General features: G+C 40.9%; 1 long non-coding RNA gene and 1 other non-coding gene across 2 annotated transcripts in view; one reads left to right on the top strand and one right to left on the bottom strand.

Moving 5' to 3' along the window:
- LOC148803131 (uncharacterized) overlaps positions 1–14,570 on the top strand; it is a 64,897-nt gene extending 50,327 nt beyond the window's left edge. Inside the window, exon 2 of the long non-coding RNA XR_016081417.1 lies at positions 14,067–14,570. This is a non-coding gene — a long non-coding RNA (uncharacterized LOC148803131). The remainder of the gene's footprint in view (positions 1–14,066) is intronic.
- A 2,345-nt stretch (positions 14,571–16,915) lies between these two features.
- LOC148803130 (small nucleolar RNA R71) lies at positions 16,916–17,022 on the bottom strand. The gene has a single exon (XR_016081630.1). It is a non-coding gene; the product is annotated as a small nucleolar RNA R71 (small nucleolar RNA).
- Between the last annotated feature and the right edge of the window lie 5,542 nt (positions 17,023–22,564).

Genomic DNA, 22,564 nt, shown 5'->3' with positions numbered 1-22,564 from the left:
ATTTAAGGTTATGTACTCAATTAGCCTACCAAACTTCTGCCCAGTTGGGCTTCCTTGTATGGCGTGGGACCCAAACATTGATCTACACATCAGCCACATGGGTTCAGCCCAGCCTTTGTTACAAGGCCTGGCCAAATACATTGTTATGGACAGTGCACCCCCTGAATCCCATCTTATGGGCTCTATGGGCCCAACACTTACCCTAAGTGGCCCCTGGGCCAAGCCACCTTGTAACACCCCGGGACTGTGGGCAGATGCAAGATTAGCTCATTAGGTATTATCCTCAATGGTCTTACACTTAACCTCTCAGCCCATAATGATCATACATTGCCCGACAAGAGAGGACCTCTCCCTCGGCTGCAAGGAACAGTGTTGCACTCTCTACTTATATGGATCCCGGGAATTAAAACCTTTTTGCAAACATTTTAGAAACCATAATATATACTTTTATATCTCATATAAAATATACTTTGCAAAAACAAATCTCAACGGTTGAAATCGGCTGCCGGCAGTCTTGGTTTCCATTAGAGAGAGTACATCCCCGATCTTTACCTTTGTCCGACAAGGGGTTGATCCTTTCACTATGATCACCCACTCAGATGAATTCTCGGATTGTCCCAACATACCCAAGTTTTGACCCTTGCTAAGGATCTCACTGATTGGTACATCAAAGACAGCCCAATCCGACATCTAGTGTAGTATCATAATCGAGTCTAGGGGTTAGGTGTAACTTTCCAGTTTTGCCCATCTATCTCCAAGGTCCAGGGCAATACTGGAAATCTGGTCCGGTTCAAAAGTTCTATTAATCCTACACTGTATGGGCCTAGGGTCTCACCCTGGTAGATGAGACAGGCCACCCCAACCGACTTGGTGGCACTACAGTGTCAGCCTTGTCAGGATAGGTCTCCCCAGACCGATCCACTGGCTGTGAACATTCTAAACTAACACGAGTCTCATTAAGTGTCTAGTTTAAGGGTATTACACAGAAACATACCAAGGGAACATGAATCAAATATGCACTTTTATTCATTTACAATAAATTCATAAAGTACATCATTCTTGATTGAAGCTAAGGGCATACAAAACTGTCTAACAGAAGGAGTTGAACACCATCTAACCCCTCTTACTTTCCAAATCTCTCTAACCCACCTCCTATCCAGTTCAACTATTTTGGTCTTCTGTAGCATCACAATATTAGGTCTTTCTTTCCGTTATGATTCATCCTGCCTTGGAGTTCTGTTTGTCTGAGATCAGTCACGTAGAGAGAGGTAGAAAGGTGGAAGAAAGAGAGAGAAAAGAAGAAAATCTGGTTCGAACTGGAAGTCAAAGAACATAACTCCCATTCAGCCAGACATGTGCTTTTATTATTAAAATTAATGGAAAAGACATATGTGCCCTTATTTAAGTAATGGGCACTGGTTCTAACACAATATTATAGATCAACAACCTTAATCTAAGTATAAAGATAGAAATACCCCTACGCTAACACTCCCCCTCAAGTTGGTGATTATATATCATATACTCCCAGCTTGTTACATATGTAGTCCACTCTTCCCCGACTCAAGCCTTTTGTAAATAAGTCTGCCCACTGGTTTCCTGTATTAACATATGCAGTGTCTAGCTCTCCATTTATCACCTTCTCCCTCACAAAGTGACAGTCAACCTCAATGTGCTTGGTTCTTTCATGAAACACCGGATTAGAAGAAATATGAACTACAGCCTGATTGTCACAATAGAGCTTCATTGGAGTATTGATGTTGTACCGTACTTCCTGTAGAAGGTTCCTTAGCCACAGTAGTTCATAAGTAATATGCGCCATAGCCCTATATTTTGCTTCTGCACTACTTCTTGCCACGACTATCTGCTTCTTTCTTTTCCATGTCACCAGGTTACCTCCCAAGAAAGTGCAATAGCCTGTGGTAGACCGCTTATCAGACATAGAACCGGCCTAGTCAGCATCAGAATACCCTTCTATTTCAAGTTTTCCGCCACTTTTGTATAACCGCGATCTGGAGCCCCTTTTAAATACCTCACAATTCTCAGAACTGCATTCCAATGAGGAATCAGAGGTTTCTGCATGAACTGACTCACCACACTAACTGCAAATGAGATGTCTGGCCTAGTAATGGTTAGGTAGTTCAGTTTACTTACAAGTCATCGGTATCTACTAGGGTCTTCAAACACTTCACCCATATCACTGCTTAGCCTAGTATTTGTGTCCATAGGTGTTTCAGTTGGTTTAGCACCCAACAAGCCTATTTCTTCCAACAAATCAAGCACATATTTCCTCTAGCACAGATTAATACCATACTTAGATCTTGCTACCTCTATCCCCAAGAAATATTTCAGTTTACCAAGATCCTTTGTCTGAAAATGATCATGTAGATAAGTCTTCAGCCTATCAATACCCATGTTATCATTCTCGGTAATAACAATATCATCTACATACACCACCAATAGTATTTTTCCTCCCGAAGAGTCATGAGTGAATACAGAATGATCAACTTGGCACTGTTTCATACCAAACTTCTTTACTACCTCACTGAACCTACCAAACCATGCTCGAGGAGACTGTTTGAGCCCATATATAGCCTTCCTTAGTCTGCACACCTTACCATCCTCCCCCTGAGCAACAAACCCTGGAGGTTGCTCCATGTAGACCTCCTCGAGTAAGTCACCATGCAAAAAGGCATTCTTGATATCAAGCTGATATAGTGGCTAATCATACATAGCTACAAGAGAGATCACAACATGAACTGACCCTATCTTAGCAACTGGTGAGAAGGTTTCTATGTAGTCAATACCATAGGTTTGGGAGTACCCTTTTGCAACCAATCGCGCTTTCAGGCGTTCAACACTACCATCAGGCAGATACTTAACTATATAAACCCATTTACAACCAACAGCTTGCTTCCCAGGAGGAAGAACGGTGAGGTCCCAAGTATGATTATGATGAAGGGCTGAATGTTCTTCCATCGCACGACACCACCCTAGAGAGGCAAGGGCTTCCTGGACATCCTTGGGGACAACAACTGATGATAACAAGGTGACAAATTGGTGATGGGTGGCGGAAAGGTGAGTAAGTGAAACATAATTAGAAATAGGATGAAGGGTGCAAGTGCATTTACCTTTTCACAAGGCAATGGGGAGATCAAGCTCAGATGCTGGGTTCGGGTCTGGAGCCGGATCTATCGATGGAGATGTAGCCAGAGGAGTAGTAGCTGGTACGCGTGGGCGATGTGTATACACATGAAGGATAGGTGGGCGTTCAACAGGTGGTGGCACCAGAGGCAAGGATTTGGTCACGACTAGAACAGGGGGAAGAGGGTTGGCAACGGAAAGTGGAAGAGGAGGAGGTGATGAGGAGGAAGAAGCATCACCGGACCCCAAAAAGAACGGAGTAGACTCAAAGAAGGTGACATCAGAACACATAAAGGACTGTCGAGAACTAGGATGGTAACACTTATACTCTTTCTGGGTCCGAGAATAGCCAAGGAAGATGCACTTGGGAGAACAGACATCAAACTTGTCGTTCCCGAGACCCAGATTATGGACGTGGCAGACACACCCAAATACCCTAGGTGTAAGAGGGAACGGAGACAAGGCGGGAAACAAGATTGTAAACAAAGAATGACCATCAAGGATGAACGTGGGCATCTGATTAATCAAAAAGCAAGAGGTAAGCACCGCATCACTCCAAAAGGGTTTGGGAACATTCATGTGATGCATGAGGGATCGTGCTGTTTCCAAGAGATGGCGATTCTTTCTCTCAGCCACCCCGTTTTGTTGTGGGGTGTAGGTACATGAGGTCTGATGTATAATGCCGTGTTAGTCCAGGTATTCTTGAAATGATGAGGATAAATATTCACAGCCTTTATCAGAATGGAAAACTTTAATGTGAATACCAAATTGATTACGAATCTCAGCATAAAATTTCTCAAAAACGGTAAACAATTCTCTTCTTTCTTTCATTAGGTAGAGCCACGTCATCCTTGAAAAGTCATCTACAAAAATGACAATCCATTATATGACATCACTTTATAAGGACCCCAAACATCAGAGTGAATCAAAGAAAAAGGACTCAACACACGGTTATCAACCCTAGAACTAAAGGGAACACGATGGTGTTTCCCAAACTGACACAACTCACAATCCAAAACAGAAAGTTGACTCAAAGATGGAACTAAAGACTTCAAGACTTTTAGCGACGGATGACCAAATTTGCAGTGCCACTGGAGAGGAGAAAGAGATGACTGGAGAGCTATTGAAGTTCTTCCACCACCGTCAAGATAATACAGTCCACCAACTTCATGCCCTCCACCAATCTTCATCCCCATCTTGAGATCTTGAAAAACACACATAGAGGGATAAAAGGTAATGGAGCAGTTAAGTGATTTGGTAAGCTTACTAATAGACATAAGATTAAAAGGCAATTTAGGAACATACAAAACTGAGGAGAGGGATACAGGGTCTAGGTCAACATTACCAGCACCACAAATTGAGGATGTGGAACCATTATCAAGGGTGACAGATTGTGATATTGAGCAATGAGATGGGAAAGAAAACACACCTGGAGTTCATCACGGGGAACACTCACCATTTCCTTCACGGGACCATCTGTGGATTTAGGAGTTATCTGATCAAATGAACGATTCTCCTGTCTAAAGTTGGAACTGGTGTCACTAGTCATGGCATGATTGGCCCAGGTTGAGGGTTGACCATGTAGATCATAACAATAGTTAATGGTATGTCCATCCATACCACAATGAGTGCACCTCCTTGGGCCTGAGCCATGTCTTCTACCACAGACTCCCCCTGAATCTCTGCCCCCAATACGACCACCACCACGATTATAAGTAGGCCCACCATTGCCACTTCGACCATACACCGGACCACTACTACCACCACGGCCAGACTATGCTCCCTGAGCTCCACCTCTAGCACCACGGCCTCTCGACACAGCAAAGGCAGATCTATTTGAGATATTAGAGTTCTCAGTAGATTCGATAGAAATCCTTTGGAGTCGAGCAAATACCTCTTCTAAAGAGGGGAGAGCTGATCCTCCTAGTATCTGACCTCGTACTGGTTCATATTTAGATTTCAATCCCACCAAAAATCTAGTCACATCAAGTTGTTCTCTCTATTGTTGCTGAATCTTGACATCTTTACGTATGTTTCTCATATTGGCATAGTACTCCTCAAGACTTTGATTGCCCTGTTGCAGATTAAAGTACTCCTAATACAGCTGATACACTCTGGTTGTATTGTCCTGGCCCAAATACAATTTCTTCGCATGGTCCCACACATCTTTGGAAGTGTCAAGAAGCATGAAGTTTACACTAATCCTGGGTTCCATACTATTCCATAACCATGTGATGATCTGAACATCCTCTTGCTCCCAGTCTTCATACTCATGAGAGTTAGTGGAGGGTTTATCCTCTCTTATATTACCTTCTTCTATGCCTTCAGAAACACTTCGATGGATTTAGGTCAAGGCACATAATTCTCTCCATTTAGTTTAATGGAGGTCATCTGAACATTCAGGTAGTCTGTAGGCACCATCACATTAAGTTTACAATCACTGTTATCTCCCATTCTGTTATCACCGGTTCTGCACACTTGCTGAATTCTATTACCACTGAATTCTGCACACTGCACACGACTAGATCACACTCGTCAGTCTGTAGGCACCATCACATTAGGTTTACAATCACTGTTTTCTCCTATTCTGTTATCACCGGTTCTGCACACTTGCTGAATTCTATTACCACTAAATTCTGCACACTGCACACGACTAGATCACACTCCTCACACTGATTTCAGCACTTGTTGTTGCTGAAGAGTGTACTCTTTACACCACAAACCCCACTCCTACGGCTACCTGAAATCTCACCACTATATGATCACAACTCTTCCTTCGAAATACACAAAAACAGCATAAACCCTAGCATGCTACTGTCTGAAACCCCAACATATGATTTGAAACATATTCCTATTTGATCCACAACAGAAATCATGCACAAAAATCTCTTACCTTATCACTGAAGGAACAACCACACAAGCAGAAAATTAGTCCACACAAGACAACCACTGTACCACACAGATTGGCCCTCTTCTCTTCATCGTTTAGGGGAGGGCAATCTTAGAAACCACAACAACTGACCACACAAGACACGACTGTAGGCATAGAAACCTCCAAGGGGAGAGGGTGATCACTCCTTTTCAACCCTTTCCCTTATCTCCAATTGAATGCTAGAAAATCAAGAGAAACCCTAGATAGGGTGTGCAGAGAATAGAAATCTAGGCAGATTCGAGTGGCTCTGATACCATGTTATGATTCGGCCTGCCTTGGAGTTTTATTTGTCTGAGATCAGTCATGTAGAGAGAGATAGAAAGGTGGAAGAAAGAGAGAGAGAGAAAAGAAGAAAATCTGGTTCGAACTGGAAGTCAAAGAACATAACTCCCATTCGGCCAGACATGTGCTTTTGTTATTAAAATTAATGGAAAAGACATATGTGCCCTTATTTAAGTAAGGGGCACTGGTTCTAACACAATATTACAGATCGGCAACCTTAATCTAAGTATAAAGACAGAATTATCCCTACGCTAATACTTTCCTAAGTAATTCCTTAATCAATCTCCTTTTTCTAGCACTGCCCAAACCCCTCACATTCCAATTGATTATCTTCATTAACCTTCATGATAAGCCCTAGAACAATATTTCCTTCATTTGGTTGCTTTTTTCCTTTCCCCTCTTCCATAGAATTCGATATCCCCTTCAGTGTCCAAAATTAATCTCTCTACTTCAGACTTCTTCTTTTTCCTGCCCTTATTACCCACTGACTTCCTAGATTGCCCTTTACTTCCTGTTTCCTGCCCCAAACTGTTTGGGTTAGTATCTGCTTCAGATTTTTTTGGACTCTCCTCTAATATTTCCTCTTTCTGTTTGTATTCCTCCAGCAAGGTACAGATCTGCTCCCATATCCATTCTAGTTCCTCCTGTTTCCTTACTACCAACCTAACTCCCTCCTCAGTTCGTAATCCCACCTTATCAATCACCATTCCCCTGCTGCCGCTTCGTTGGTCTGGTTGAGATTCCAGGATATCTGTCACAAGCTGAGAACCCTTATTAGTATCTAAAAACAAATGGACAGGCTTACCTGAAGGTGGCATAGATGATTGCAAATGGACCAGCTGTTGGGTATCAGTTCTTGGAGTCTGAGCCAGACCCATCCCCTTTTCCTGACTCAGCCGTGGAAGTGAACTAGGTTCAGGCAATCCTTTGATAAGGCGCCATAACTGATTCTTGTTTCTCTGGTCCGATGTCCTGACTATGCTGAGCAAGCGGAGTAGAGTCATTTATTGGCGGTAATGTCAACTGCCAGACCTCTTCGAGAGTTCCCAACTCTGTTTTTTGTTCGGAATACCTGGACTGATAGACATCTGTTCGCCGCAACTGAGATTTAGGACTCTTTGTCGTCTAATGTTGCCAGTGTCTTGCATGTCCATTTCCTCTTCTGTAAATAGGATTTCCGTGTTTAAACTTCCTTCGTCCAAAATATCTTTTGGTTTTTGAAGGTCGATACTTCCCAGACTCATCGTTCCTCCATATTTTGAGTCCGAATCAGAGAGCTCTTCATCTTCTGTCAGTCAGTCTGAATCTGAGTCAAGTGACTCACTTCGCTTCACACACCTCGGATCGCGGCGGTCCTGTGCGGAGGTACTTGTCTTCTTTCTTGAAGGGATCCACTGTAACGAACTGGGAATTCTCACTGAACTGTTCACTGACCTATGCGAGCTCAAGGAAGATGATGGTAGACCTTGTTTATTGTCTACCCGAGGTCCCTCCCCCCTATCACGTGCCCCTTTGTCATCCCGCACAAACTTGATTCCTTGGCCAGTTATTTTTGGCCCACTTAACTTTTTGGGCCTATTGGGCCCAGGTAGAAGATTAAAATTAGGATTTGAGCTTGTTGGGTGAACCACCATGCCACTTTCTGGCGAAACCCCCACCTGATCTGATGGTTTACCTCCCTCTAGCTGTACTGTATCCAGATCCTTTCCTTCATTTGAAACACTCAAAATATTTTGGTTGGCGCCACAAGCGGCTACCTGAGCATAGGTTCTATTGGTTGTCAAACCTTTGCCTTGTGTCACACGCCTCCTAAGAGTCTCCTGGCCTAAATCTTTTGGACTGCCTAAAGGTAGAGTTTCCAATTTCAGTGAAACTTCCTTGTCTCTTTCTTCCAACCAACTTCAAGCCGCCACGTAGCTCCATTTCCTCCACCTTCTCATCTTCCTCCTTCCTTGCCTCCCTCCAAAGGTTAGCTTCAATGGAGAATACTAACCAAACTGGTACAAACAGTTCATTCACCATTAGAGTCATCTTCCTTGGTATATCTTCTGGTTTAACTCCACCTAGTAGAATGGCTGCACTTCATAGATCTCCCCAGAAGACACCATCAAGGCGAGCTCCACACAGCAAAATGATTGAGTTTGCAGTTTCTTGATTCCAAAGATGGAAAGGCAACCCAATCACTCATACAGTAACATTGTCTTCCACTGAGAACACTTCCGAATTTGAAGAGACAGGCCATTTATAGACTAAAAAGGTCCCCAAAACATCTTGGATACAACATTCTCTAACATTTACCTGGTTTTCAAGAGGGTCCAATACTGCTTTAACAGAATCAAATGGAGTTAAAATGAAGGTGCTTCTTAGCAATAGTTTGAGCTTCAGTAGTTCTGCAACTTTCCACCAATCTGTCACCAATCCTCCAGCTCCAACCACTAGTGTTCTTTCCCATTTTCCTGCTGTTCCATCTGCTATCCAGCAAGGATACCTCCTACTGTTTGCCATGGTTAAAAATTTATTTTCTGGTACCTCTTCCTTATACCTGATCTGTCTTCTAGTTTCTGGTCTTTGTTCCCTTTCATCAATTTCCGATAGTTCTTTTTGTTCCTTTCTATTTAGGAATTTTGCAAGTATCCTAGCTATCTTTATCCATCCTTCACCATTCTTCCCTTGAGGGAAGCAAACCATCTGCTTCCTTCCTTTAGAAAAAAATTCAGTGAGGGATATGAATGCACCCTTTGCATTCCCCTTGTTCTCCATCACATATCTCCTACCTGATTTTGAGGACTTTTCTTTCCACTTTATCTGTTTCCCTTTAGTTGCTGCATCAGAGTCATATTCCTTCACCCAGATAATCATGTCTGAGCCTTCCACAAGAACCGTAGCCCTCTTTTGTTCTCTTATTTTCAGTCCCATTCTTCCTTTGATCCAAATTTCTTCAAAGATAAGCTCTTTGGCCTCTACCCTCAAAGCTCTCTGCCATTTTACTTTCTCCACAAAGCCTCCTTCCACTAAGCCTCTATCCATGGTCCCCTTTAACATGTTATGGAGGCAGTTTTTTTATGAGATATGGTAGTCTTGTTCCACAACTTCTGAACTATGATCCTTTCCCTTTGGAATCTTCTTCATTGAGACTTTGAACCAAGGAACCCACACAATCAGATATTTTTCCCAATATCTATAACAATCTTCAAATTCAAAATTAACCAACTAATTAGTCTCCAATCAATCAAACCAATCACCTAAACTTGGAATATTCATTTTAGGCAAATTCGTGCCTTTATCATGAAGACATTCCATATATTCTCTTGAATGATTGAACCAATCTCTCACATGGGTGGATTGTTAGCTCTCTCCCACAATTAAACTTCCTCAAGAATCATATTAAACCCTATTCCTTTATTTTCCAACCAGTAAATCTCAATCATTGATTCACTTCTAGAATTCTCTCCAAAAGTCTATACATAACATACCCCCACCACCATTCACCTAGACACACATGGGGGACCTAGAGAGAGATTCTAGCCTATAGAATGCCCCTTTTCCATTCAACACAACTTTAGCCTTCCTTTACCCATGTCCAAGACTACGTCTCCCCACTTTCCTTTCTGCCCTAGCTTAAGAGATAACCTTCATCATGTCCAAAGTCTTCTCTTAAGCCATGCACAACACTGTTGTAATTTTTAGCAAACCCATGAGCATTTATAGGTATTCATAATACTTCCCACATGTCCTATGTGTCTAGTAATTGTTTTTCATGACCACAACAGCCTTTCCACTTCATTCACAAGCTAAGAAAATCCAACTGCTACCCGGAAACCAATCCTAAGGCCTAGAGGACATGGCTGAACAATAGAAGGCATCCAACAGTGTTTCTTTTGTCATTGGGCTCCACAACTTAACTATTTGGAGATTTAGAACCCCTGAGATCCTTCATTTAATCAAGGGAAGGATCTTAAGACTTTTTTTTTCTTGACAACTCAAGAAGAGGGGCTACATAGAACGGGGGGGTAGCACGTCCCCAAAAATCTAAACAATTAATAATAACTAAATCTCTCTAAAGGTTTTCTACATTTATAGAGGATGAATGAGCACAATTATCTATCCAATTCGCAACTATGCTTCTCTAAAGACGTAATGATATTCCACCTTGCCATCTATCTTTGCAAGTAATTGCCCGCAATCTTCACTGATCAGTTTCAATCTCTATAGGGGCTCCACTCAATTTTTGAGGCAGTTAATAACAAGCTTGGAATCATCTTCAATATTAATCCACTTGTTATTGAAGTTGATAGCAATATTGTGGGCTTTCCAAGTAGCCTAGGCTTCCAATAAACTGATCGTAGTAGAACAATATTAGAAGCCTTTAAATCAACAATCTGACCTAAGTGATTTCTAGCTACACAAGTAATCAAACACTTGCCATTAACACAAGAAGCATCAAAATTGATTTTAATGGCATCTAAACCTGGGTTTATCCATTTGACTACAATCCAACTCTTCTCTTTGCAAAATCTAGTATTGAAGTAGGATTTTATTTCCAAAATGGTGTTTAGTGCTCTCTCTAGAGTGATGAGAGGAGGCACAATTCTATTGTTAAAAATTTTTCCCTAAGTGCAATAAAAGAACAACAAATTTATCTCCGATATCTAGGTCATAAAGAAGATCATTTCTAGGACTTGAAAGGTATTTCAACTAATCCTGAACTAAAATATTAAAATCAATTGTGTTAGACAATGTATACCTTTAGTTCTAATTAGATTGATGTACATAGACATTTTAGCATGATCAATAAAAGTACATTTTTGTTTTATATTCAATAGGTATGTTTTTGTGAATTACTCTCCTTAAACTAGGCACTTATGAAACTTGTATTAGTTTAAAATTTTCTCAGCCATTGGATAGACTTGGGGAGTTTATCTTGACAAGGCTAACATTGATGTGTTGCCAAATTGGTGGAGCGGTCTATCTCAGTTGCTAGGGTTAGACCCTAAACATAGTCAGTGGGTGTTTGGAAGAAACATTAAACCTAGATCAATTTCTAGTTATGCCCTAGGCCTTGGATATAGATGGGAAAAACTGGAAAGTTGCACTTAACCCTATATTTGATTATGATACTGTAATAGGTCTTTGATTGAACTATTTTTTATATTCCAACCAATGAGATCCATTGAGGGTCAAATAACTAGGCATGTTGGAGTAGAGAAATTTACTAAGTGGGTAGTCATAGTGATAGGATCTACCCCTTTGTCAAACAAGGTGAATACCAGGGTTTACTCTCTTTGATGGAAACCTAAACTATCAATAGTGGATTACAAGTACATTTAAAATATGGTTTGCAAAATGTATTTATATGTTACATTATTATTTTACGAAAAATATTTGCAAAATGTTTTAATCTTAGGATTCATCTAAGTAGAGAATGTAAACACTACATTTTGCAAATAGGGGAGAAGTCTTCCCCTGAGTAGTGTTTTAATGATTATGGGCCGAGAGGTTAAGAGTAAGAGATTATTACAAGGCTGATTATCTGGTTGGCTTTATCTTGCATAAGTCCATTATCCTTGGGTCTTCATAGGGTGGTTTAATCAAAACTAAGCCCAAGTCAATTGAGTCAGTTGTTTACTGCCCTTAGGCAGTGAATTCAGCTTACCCCATTCCAGGAGTGGGGCCAAACCCTTGTGGACTTATGTGAGACTTTTGTGGGTCTCACACCATACAATATTCAAGCCTCAAGTGTCCATGAAATTCCTTGCAACATGAAACTAATATGATTGGTTAAGAATTTGGATAAAAATGGGTATGGATCTCATTGTGGAGCATCCATTATCTTAAGAAGATAATGATTATCTAATTAAAGATAAATCCTAATTCAAATATGATTTGGATCAGCTCCTAATACGATTAGGGGAGTGCTCTATGTAAGGGATGAGAGGGAGAGGGGCAAACATTCCAATTCTTCCCACTCTCTCGTACTCTTTTTCTCTTCCCTTGCACCTTATAAACCCTAGTTTGAACTAGCCATTGTAGGGGCTGATTCTCTTTAGTCCTTAGCTGTGTTTTTTTTGGAGAAAAACATCATCCAAATCAAGGTTCTCACACAGTTGCATCGATCCAAGAAGATTGGACTTCGGTTTACTGAAACTGCAGTGATCCAAGAAGGTTACAACAGTGATTACTCTTAAAAGAAAGTGGTAGTTAGTTCATATCCAAGAAGGTTGGAGAAAAACATCATCCATATCAAGGTTCCACCTTTTTTTCTGTTTTTTTTAGTAGTGAGCCTTTTTTATTTCTACCTCACTAAGCATCTTTTTTTTTTGAAAGAAAATATCAATTTTTCTCTTTGTCAATTATTTTTTTTAGTCCTAAGTTTGGATTATGTGTGCATTTATAGCGGTCATATTTGGTCTACCTCTGCACATATTATTCATCTTTTTTTTTTTCCTTTTTTTTTCGCTATTCGTGGCTTTTTTTGTTGAATTAATTTCACTAGGGAGTCCCATTTATCCTCCAACCTCTAGTTCATTCATTTTGGGGATTCTAGTTATTTCTTTTCTAGTTAAATCATAAGTTATTACTTAGTGTTTTAACCATTATTCTATTATTAATTGATAGTAGTTAACTTTCTTTTTCTTGATTAATTTAGTGTTATATTTACCACTTTCTTTTCCTAAATTTCCATTTCTAAAAAATTTAGGTGGCAACTCCATCCATAATGTCTTGTCCCTCTGGATCGAGTAGCCTCACATGGGAAATCCTAAAAACAAGAATCTATAGTTCCATCCATCAAATCCACTAAAAATACATTGACTAGATTAACTAAATAAAGATCTTAATAAATAAAAGGGCAAAAATCTTAAACTACCCCTATGGTTTAGGAAATTGACTAACTATACCCATACTGTTTTAGCATTGTCTTAAAGTATCCCTACTGTTTCTGACAATTATTGCCATCGATAAATTGTAAAAAAAATAAAATGTCCAATTTGCCCTCCATTGTTTCTCAAATTTTCAAAATAAAACCCAACTTCTTCAATGCCAGTATTTCTGATGGCATGAAAATTTGTTCAAAGATTTTAGCAAGAAATTGTGAGAAAAAAACTTGAATTTACAAGAACCGGCCATATACCTTTGGACATATCAGTCCTCCGACCACCGGTGATCATGGAACCTTTAAACGGAATCACCACCGAGACTTCCTGTTTCCTTCAAGACAGGTTTGTTGTGCTGGGACAAACTTGAATCAGAACTTCCTAATTTGTTTTGAAGTTCCAAAAACCATAGCAGTTCACTATGGTAGTCAGTTTCAGCCCTTAGTTTGATCGAATAATATAGATGGTCGGTTTTTAGCCAATTATTTGCTGTGGGTTGGGGATTAACAGTTTTGATGCTCAAAATAACTTCTATCTCATCATCGTGTTGCTTAATCTGACGATTTGCTAACTGTGTGGTCTCATTAACTACTCTCTGTATCAGCATGACAGATTCTGTAGATCGGTTGCTAGCATTTCATTTTATTTTTACAATTAGGTAATGCATTTTTATCGTGCAAGATTGCAATGTGTCTTTATTTCTCTTATTTTATTTATTTTTGTTGTAATGTCTATTTAACTTTTTTATACATCAATCAATACATATCCTTTTGTTCGACACTTGGTGATTGTTAAGTATAATATATTTTCATACATCTCTCATTCATTTGTGTTTGCAGGGGGAATTAGAGCTGATTCGTAGAGGCAGCAACAACTTTCAAAGAGCATAACCCAGAAGGAGAGAGGAGAGAGTGCCTGTTATAGTTTTGTTTAAAGTCGTGAGTTCTATGTGTAATTCTTTCGGTTTCTATTTGTGGGATGTGGGGATTTAGGGTTTGAAAACAAGGGAGATGACATAGGGTAGTGGTAATTACAACAATGGGGATGGGACGGATTTCCATTTGCCCGATGAGATATTGTCTGTTATTCCAACGGATCCATATGAGCAGCTTGACTTGGCGCGAAAGATCATGTCCATGGCAATTGCGTCTTGGGTGTTGAAGCTTGAACCCGAGACGGGGCGGTTGTGGCAGAAGATACCGGAAAAGGACCGGCTAATATTTGAGTTGGAGAAGGCATAACAGCTTGAGCAGGCACTTCAGAAACGGATGCATGGTTGAGGGTTTCTCTCGAAGAAAATGTAATAAATAAATACTTTTTTTTGGAATTGAACTTTTTGTGAAGATGCGTTGGTTGATTGTTTTCTGTTTGTGTTTGAAGATGAAGCTGTTAAGGAGCGAGAATATTTGGTTATGACTTCAAAGAAACTGAGCCGGGATTTGGTAAAGGTGGGAAGAGTGAGAAAAATGGTAGTATTGGGTTTTAAAAATATTTATACGTCACATGTGTACAGATTTTGATGGAACATTAACGAATGTTAACGACAGGAGTAGAGCTAGTCAATTGTAAGAAATAGTAGGGGTACTTTAAGACAATAGTCAAAGAGTAGGGTAGAGTTAGCCAATTAGATAAACGTTAGGGGTACTTTAAGAAATTTGACCTAAATAAAATGCAAAGTGAAAGATTCAGCAAATCCAATGGACCTTGTGGGGATGATTCCCTATCTGTTATTAGCAATGTTTTTAACCCACCATTGACCCAGACACTCAAACCGTCTGAACCATCACCCGACCACATTTCCGATTCTGGTTTCACTAAAACTCGTCTTTTAATGAAAAACCATTGATCAAGTCAACAAACCATCGACTCAGATGGTTGATGTGTGTGCATGCTACACATTGTTTTTATTGCTGTATACATGGTTTTGATGATGATTCTTAATGGTTTTTACCCTAATTGAGTAGAATTTCAGGAAACTAGGAATTTGGGACAGTTTAAGGTTAAGAGAGCATAAAGACATGTTGATATGGCGGCAAGGGGAGCACTTCGGCCCTTCAAGAAAAGAGGCCCAGCCGCAGCCTTACGGGAAGCTCCAAAAGACGGCTAGCTTTAGTAGAGTTCGAAGGGGAGTAGGACTCTCAACCAAAAGCTGCAAGAAAGAGTATAAAAGAAAAAGGAAAAGAAGAAATTAGGGTTCGACCCCTTGACACAAGAACGAAGAGGAAAGTGCTAGGAGAAGGATCACACGGCTGTTGAAGGAGAATTGAAGAAGAGATCGAAGATTGATGCATAAATTTTAAGTTGTCTTCTTCTTTGATTCTGCGAATTCGGTAACCTAGATTCAATTAGGGTTTTTCTTTGTTTGAAATTTTCCTTCTTTCTACTATGTGAACCATGATGGATGTTAATTCAAATTTGTAATTAATCTTTTAAGCTGATTTGATTGATAGTGATTCAGTATTGGGATTTCTTGATTAGGGTTTTTGACTACAAGAGTAATTTTGGCCGAATTGCTCTTGTTTCTTGGATTACCTAAATTGCTTGAGAAAGAGTTTAGGTAATCAGATCAACTGATCAAGAAAACGGATTGAATGTATCTTAGAGATAATGTGCATGATTCGTTTAGCATTCATTCAGCAAGATTTGATTTCTTTTGAATTCCTTATCTTTAATGCATCTATAGCGATTAAATTCTTGATAGAAATATAAGAGTTGTTGCTCATAGATAGATTGGTATGTGCTCGAAAGAGGCTGCTCATAAAATTAGGAACTAGCCAACCCATGACTGAAATCAACTTCGGTTGGATAGCTTAATGGTATAATTGCTGAATCGGTTCTTCTAGTATTTTCGTGAAGCACTTTCTCTAATTACTTAAGACGGTTTGATTCGAGAATATCTAGGATAGTTTGCTAATTAGGAGATAAGTTTTTAAATTTTTGGATTGTCAGATAACATAAGGCAGGTTTAGTACTAGTAGTTGTTGGATTAATCCCCATGGGAACGATACTCTACTCATCAGTATATTACTTGATCAGCTAGTGCACTTGCTAGTGTAATCCAAACGCATCAAGTTTTTGGCGCTGTTGCTGGGGATTATCATAACAATATTAGGAACCATCTACTGTTGTTAATCTGACTTTGTATAATATGTTCATGATATGTGTGTATTAGTATCTTTACGACTTTGACTTGTTCAATATATGACACGCAGTAGTGAAAAGGAGAGCATCATCTATGACCCAGAGATTGAACGAACTCTCCACCGCCGCCTTAGAGCTTCGAAGCAAGGGAAACCTGAAATAACGAAGATGGCTGATCAAAGAACTATGATGGACTATGCTAAGCCAACCCTCACCGGGGCAGCCTCGAGCATCGCGAGATCAGCAGTAGCTGCTAACAACTTTGAAATCAAACCGGCATTCATTCAGATGATCCAGAAAATAGTTCAGTTCTATGACTTGGCTAATGAAGATCCGAACACTCACGTCGCCAACTTCTTGGAGATATGTGACACATTCAAGCACAACGGAGTTAGTGATGATGCTGTGAGGCTCAGATTATTTCCGCTCTTGTTGAAGGACAAGGCTAAGACTTGGCTGAACTCTCTACCAGCTGGATCGATCCCTACTTGGGATGAAATGGCCAACCGCTTCCTATCCAAGTATTTCCCTCCGTCTAAGACTGCAAAGATGCAGAATGATATCACCACTTTCTCTCAGCAAGATAGGGAATCATTATATGAATCATGGGAGCGCTACAAGGAATTAGTGAGGAAGGTCCCTCATCATAGACTTCCCGTCTGGCTACAAGTTTAGATATTCTACAACAGATTGACTGAAGCAAACAAGACCATTATGGACACTGCAGCTAGGGGATCCATTAACAACAAGACCCCTAAAGTTGCCCATGCACTTATTGAGGAAATGGCTGCAAATAATAATCAGTGGCATTCCGAGAGAGCCCAAGTTAGGAAATAGCCCAACCTTCACAATGTAGACACCTATACAACACTATCTGCACAAATCGGCGCCCTCAGCAAGAAGACCGATGAAATGCAGTTCACAGCTATGCACATTCAAGCCATAGCCTGTGAATGGTGTGGGGGAGGTCATATCAGCACCGAATGCCAAGTTGGAAATCAGTTCATGCAGTCACTTGAGCAAGTAGATTTCATAGGAAATCTTCAAAGGCAGAAAGGCAATCACTATCCTCGTGCATTCAACCCCGGATAGAGGAATCACCCCAATCTGTCTTGGTCAAATCAAAATGCATTGAAACCCCTCCCTCAAAACTTCGCTCAGCCAGAAAAGAAATCTAATCTAGAGGAGCTGATGACTAAGTTCATATCAAGTGCGGAAATGAGATTTCAGAATCAAGAGGCATAGTTCAAGAATTTAGAGACTCAAGTGGGCCAGTTGGAACAAATGCTATCCTCTAGAGTTCAAGGTACCTTACCCATCAACACAGAAGCGAATCCAAGAGAACAAGTGCAAGCCATTACTTGAAGAGTGGTAAGGAGCTGCAAGAGGGGGAGAAGAAAGCAAAGGAAGAAGGTAAGATGGGCACAACCCTAGAAACCGAAAAGAAGGAGGAAGAGTAGTCTGATTCAAGGAAAGAGACAAGCCAAAAGCCACAAGTGCCATTTCCCAATAGGCTTAAGCGACACAAGATGGAAAAGGAATTCGGTAAGTTCCTTGAAATTTTCAAGAGTTTACATATTAACATTCCTTTTGCAGATGCCTTAGCCCAAATGCCGCATTATGCAAAGTTCCGAACAAAAGAAAATTGGGAGACATGGCCATAGTTGCATTGAATGAAGAATGCTCAGCAATCCTCCTCAACAAACTGCCTCAAAAACTGAAGGATCCAGGGAGTTTTACTATTCCTTGCACTATAGGCAATTTAAAGATTAATAAGGCATTGTGTGATTTAGGAGCTAGTATAAATTTGATGCCCTATTCGGTTTTTAAGAAATTAGGGTTGGGTGAATCCCAACCCACTAGAGTTGCATTGCAATTAGCTGATAGGTCCATCAAGCATCCTAGGGGAATCATAGAAGATGTACTTGTTAAGGTTGACAAATTAATTTTTCCAGTGGATTTCATAGTGTTAGACATGGAAGAGGACGTTGACGTCCCACTTATCCTAGGGCGACCCTTCCTAGCTACAGGAAAGGCAATGATTGATGTCCAACAAGGGCAACTCAGCCTTAGGATTCAAGATGAGGAAGTAATTTTTAAAATGTCTGATGCTATGAAACATGCACCTTCTAGTGATGATTCATGTTATATGATAGATGTCATTGATTATGCGGTTGGTGGGTGTTTTCATGTTAACAGGTCGGCCGATCCTCTTGAGCTATGCATACAAGAAGGAGAAGCCACAATGGGAGAAAACAAAGAAATTCAAGGCATGTTGGCATACCTGAATGCCAATCCTCGGTTTCAAGGAAAGGGGTTCATCAAGTTGGAGAGCTTGGATAGACCCTCGATGCCAGAAAGCAAGTCTTCAATCAAAGAGCTGTCCACCCTTGAGCTGAAACAACTTCCACCGCATCTGGAGTATGCCTTCTTAGAAGCACCATCAGCCCTACCAGTGATCATATCATCAGCCTTGACCCCTTTGCAGAAGGAAAAACTGTTACAGGTGCTACAGGAATACAAGACAGCTTTAGCTTGGAAGATTTGAAATTTTGCACAAGTTTAAAATGAAATTAAACCCGAGCAAGTGCATTTTCGGTGTCACCTTGGGTAAATTCTTAGGTTACATCGTCAACCAACGTGGCATTGACACCAACCTTGATAAAATTAAGGCCATCTTAGATATGAGACCACCCCGGAAATTGAAGGAGGTTCAGAGGTTGAATGGCCACATATCCGCTCTGAGCCGCTTCATGTCTAAATTGGCAGATCAGTGTCACCTTGGGTAAATTCTTAGGTTACATCATCAACCAACGTGGCATTGACGCCAACCTTGATAAAATTAAGGCCATCTTAGATATGAGACCACCCCGGAAATTGAAGGAGGTTCAGAGGTTGAATGGCCACATATCCGCTCTGAGCCGCTTCATGTCTAAATTGGCAGATCACTGCATGCCTTTCTTCAAGGCAATTAAAAGAAGGGCTTCGAATGGACCGAAGAGTGCCAACTCGCTTTTGACGAGCTCAAAAGGTACCTCACTAGCATCCCGGTGTTAACCCGACCTGAGGAGGGAGATATTTTGGAGCTGTACCTCTCCACGAGTGACGAGGTAGTCAGCTCGGTACTGATAAAAGAAGTAGATCGGGTCCAACAACCCATCTATTATGTTAGCAAAGTGTTGCAGGAAGCATAGACGAGGTATCCAGAGATCGAAAAGTTGGCGTACGCGCTAGTTGTTGCAGTTCGGAGACTTTGACCGTACTTCCAAGCTCATACGATCGTCGTCCTCACCAATAAGCCTCTGAGGCAAGTCTTGCTCAAGCCCGAGGTCTCCGATAGGTTGAAGAAGTGGGCCATCGAACTCAGTGTGTACGGCATCCAGTGCAAGCCGCGAACTGCTATCAAGGCCCAAGCCTTAGCCGACTTTGTCGCGGAATGCACTTTCAGCACTGAAGTCCCCAAGTCGGACGAGACCGAGCACAACAAGGAAGCTTTAACCAGCACGACCTCTCTCCTAGTCAGACCGAACCCGACCTGGGATGAAGAGCCATGGATCCTCCATGTGGATGGATCATCAAATCAGCAGGGTAGCATGGCTAGAATCGTTCTTTACGAGCCAAGCATCGTGAAATTGGAGTATGCGCTACGTTTCAAGTATGTTGCGTCCAACAATGAAGCGGAGTACGTGGCGTTGATAGCCAGGCTGGCCCTCGTGAGTGAAGTAAAAGCTAAGCACATCGTTATCTGCAGCGACTCCCAACTCGTGGTCAACCAGGTCACCGGCGAATATGAAGCTCGTGAGCCAGCCATGGTCGCCTACTTAGCCAAAGTCCGAGAGGCTCTGCTCAACTTCCAAGCCTACTTCATCAAGTAGATCCCAAGATCCAAGAACGCTGAGGCCGATGCCTTGTTCCGATTAGCCAGCACAAGCAATAACACCATGAGAACCGTGTACATAGAGAACCTGCCTCAGCCTAGCATTCTCGGGGGGGGGGGGGGGGGGGCAGAGGAGGTCGCTCCTGTCGTACAAGCAGAGCCGAGCAGGGTTGATCCACTCGCGAGCTACCTGCTACATGGGACCCTACAATGTAGCCTGTGTGCAGACAGGTCAGTCGTATACCCTACAATGTCTCTCACTTCGGAAAAATACTCCTAAGTAAGGGGTGGCAGTTCGGGGTAACAGCTAAGAAACCCCTACCTCGGTCACCTAGCTCGATGACTCAATAGTTCAAAGAAAATTACATAATTATGATAAAAAAGGAGGACACTTTGTTAGACAATTTTGTATAACCTTAGCTTCAATCCGATTTGATGTACTTTTGTTATTTAGTGTAAATAAATAAAGTGCATGTTTGATTCATGTTGTTTGGTATAATTCTGTGTAAGACCCTAAAACTGGACACTTATAGAGACTCGTGTTAGTTTTAAATGTTCACAGCTATTGGATAAGTCTAGGGAGATTTATCCTGCCAAGGCTGATACTGGTGTGCCACCAAGTGCTGGGATGGCCTATCTCGGCCACCAGGGTAAGACCCAAGGCACATGCAGTATGGGATTACTCGAATCCTTGAACTGGACCAGATTTCTAGTATTGCTCTGGACCTTGGAGACAGATGGGCAAAACTGGAAAGTTACACTTGACCCCTAGACTCGATTATGACACTTCACTAGGTGTCGGATCAGGCTGTCTTTGATATGCCAATAAGTGAGATCCTTAGCGGGGATCAAAACCTGGGTATGTTGGGACAGATCTGAGATTAATGTTAGCAAAAGGATTGGGCCTTTAACCTTATCCACTATGGGAGACCAAATTCAAATCAGATTTGAATCTGGTAACCTCCTGATAAGATCAGGAGTAAGCTAACTTAATCTGGAGATAGGATTAAGATAATCCCCTATCCAAATACTGATTTGGATTGGGATAACTCCCAATTTAGGAGGTTTCTTAATCAAGAAGAAAAGAGGAGAAACCCTAAGAGAAAAAAGAGATTTTTGAACCAAGGGTTCAAGCAAGAAAGCATCCTGCGAACTGAGATTAGATCTCATACACACTCTAGAGAGAAGAGAAGCAATTCAGCCATCTTCGTCCCAGGAGTTCTCCTCCAGCCGCCGCCATTCCTTCTTGCAAGATTTGATCTTTGCAGAAGAAAGAAATCAAGAAATCAATTCTTGACATCAGTCTTGCAGAAAAGACTGTAAAAGATTTGGTGCTCAGAGTTTCCAGAGGGTTCTTGAGAAGAATCCAGTGTGTAGGACGTACTCTGCTGGTTCCATTCCACCTACAGCTGTGTCATCTTCAGCAGGAGCGGATCTTGGTGTCCTCTTTGGGCGTGAACACCAACTTTGGGAGATACTGCTTCTCCGGATCAGGTATAATCCTCCTTTTTCTTTTTGGTTCAGATCTGGTTCGATTATGGTTTAAGTAGGATCCTTGAATATTGTATTCTAAATTTAGGGAATACGATTCCCAGTTGGGAGAAGGTAGGAAAATTTTTGAAATTCGCCCACCCATTCCACAATCTTTTTGGCCTCCATAAGATGGATCCTACCATTCTTTCAGTGGTATCAGAGCCACAGGTTCGAATCTTGAACCAAAAGAAAATCAGATCTGAACTTGCACAGATGGACAGAAGATGTTCTGCCAAGATTTGCGCAGATTGTTTTCTTTTTTTTTCAAGAATTTGTTTCTTGTTAAGGGCGATTGATCTAAAATTAATTTTTGTTAAATCCAAAATTTATTTAGAACTATTCTTTATTTATTTTGATTTAATGGACTGTTCAAATCTGGAGATCGCAGTGCAGATTTGGTGCAGATGGTCTGCGCACCCTTTTTCTTTATTTTATTTAATTTGGTCTATAAATAATTTTTTTTCTAGACTGAATGTATAGGATTTGATCAAGAATGTAATTAATTAATAGAAATAGGATTTTTGTTTCTTTTATTTTCTTGATTAAAGAAGAAGGAAGAAGAAGGCGGCGCTGGAGATTTGCAGATGGAGAAATCGCTTTCTGTGATATGCAGTTTGTGAAACTGCAACCTTGGTGATTAACCTCTATTTTGCAGGAGGTGTGAACAATCTATATTTGATTTATGATTGTTGAAAATCAAAATTATTAATTTCAGATCTTTCATGAATTAATTATTGAATTGAAAATTAGTTTCAGACCATTTCGGACTAGATTGGACCAAAACTG

This window comes from Nelumbo nucifera, chromosome 1 (assembly GCF_055504915.1).
Source record: "Nelumbo nucifera cultivar China Antique chromosome 1, China Antique-T2T, whole genome shotgun sequence".
Lineage (NCBI taxonomy): Eukaryota > Viridiplantae > Streptophyta > Magnoliopsida > Proteales > Nelumbonaceae > Nelumbo > Nelumbo nucifera.
Note: the sequence above shows the minus strand (reverse complement) of the source record. Positions and strands in the feature narration are given on the sequence as shown.